Raw genomic sequence first — 1,784 nt, forward strand, 5'->3', positions numbered from 1 at the left:
CATCCATCCATCCATCCATCCGGCCAAAAGGTAATATTCCTGCATCTTTGCCTGTACCTAGACTCGTATAGTGTGTTTTCCTCTGCAGTTCATTCAACCAACACTGCTCTCCCTCCTCCCCCAGTTACTGGCTCAATCAGTTATTTAATTATTTCTCTCACTCCAAATGTTCTTTTCTTTCTTTTGTCCTACTACTCTATATTTATTTACCTTGTACAACATTTAAACCCATATCAAAACATTTCTTTACCTATTTTTCTGATTAAAATTAATGCTGGTAGTGGTAATGACTGGATAGAAGAATGAAACCTGTTTGGGACGTGTTGGATACTTCTACTGCTATTTATTTTCTCTCATACAATACCTTATTAGCATTACCATGTATGTTTGAGGGGCGCTCGCCCCTCCAACGTCTCGCTTTTGGAATGATGTCATATGGGAGCCAAGTCTATGGACTTTTAATGTTTGTTTGGAACACTTTAACAAACATAGAGTGGCAGCCTAGTCTATGTACTTGTAATTTAGTTTATTTAGAGCAGAGGTTCCCAGCCACTGGCACTAGTACCACTGGTGGTACTTGAGTCCCCCTCTGGTGGTACACAGAGGAGTCGCCCTCTGGTGGTACACAGAGGAGTCGCCCTCTGGTGGTACACAGAGGAGTCGCCCTCTGGTGGTACACAGAGGTGTCGCCCAAAAAAAGGAGAAAAAAGACAAAAGTGGAATGAAATATTTATATTATTACAGGTAGTTCTTCTGACCAAGCAGTTGGTTGAAATAGGCTCTCCAGCCGTGCTGAAATAGCATGGCAGCACTCCGCGCAGCGGAGTGTCTCCAACCCTCTCAGCCATTATAAAATACAGTACACGGTAAGCTGGAACCTTGCATGGTTTATTGCTTTTCTAAAACAGTTACAAACATAGCAATATTAACCTCATAAATCTATTCCTAATTCACAAAAATAGCTACACTTTGCGCCCGCCCACCAGAGCGAGCCATACTTCCTTGTTTTTACTCGGCCAGTCTCTGTGATGGGGAATAGGAGGCACTTGCTGTCTTTACAAGGCCGCCCGGAGCAACACAGTCATTTGAGCGCGGACGGGGCTTAGACGCCCGCACGGCCAGGGTTTGTAAGGCAATCAAGCGCTCCCCTTCCCCAGTTGAGCTACAGAGCTGTGGGATCAATGTAACACACCTGGGAATGATATAAAGTGATTGAAAGTGTAGATTATCGTGAGATTTACTACGTGGTCTAATCAGAAACCAGCCAATCAGAATCAAGTATAATTTCGGACTAACCGTTTTAGAAAAAATATTTTGGCAGTGCCTTGGCTGATTTTACACTTTGTTGCATGCTGAAAATATTTTTCACAGTGCAATTAACACCCGAGCGCAACCAAACATAAAATTACTTTTTGTTCTACTGGATCTCTTCTCCAGTAGTCCCTTGGCATTTTAGTCTATTTTTCATGTGTTGACAAAATTGGCAATATATTTAGTCTTAGTTATAGTCATCGTAGCTTAGTTCTTATTTAGTTATTTTAAGGAACATGACGCTCCTAATCACGCAAAGCGTAATTACTCGCGTATGTTGCTTAAATAACCACGGTTATTGCATAACCCCCCATCCATCCATCCATCCAGCCATCCGTGCATTCCTTCTCTCCATCTTCTTGCTCGGTCTCTTTCCCTGACCATGCTGATGACCAATAAGTCAATAAGTCAGGCAACTCCTTCATCCCTTCCACTCTTCCCTCTCTTGTTCTTCGTGGTCCATTCCTTCACCC

The sequence above is a fragment of the Electrona antarctica genome (genome assembly GCF_951216825.1).
Source record: "Electrona antarctica genome assembly, chromosome: 5".
NCBI classification, from domain to species: domain Eukaryota; kingdom Metazoa; phylum Chordata; class Actinopteri; order Myctophiformes; family Myctophidae; genus Electrona; species Electrona antarctica.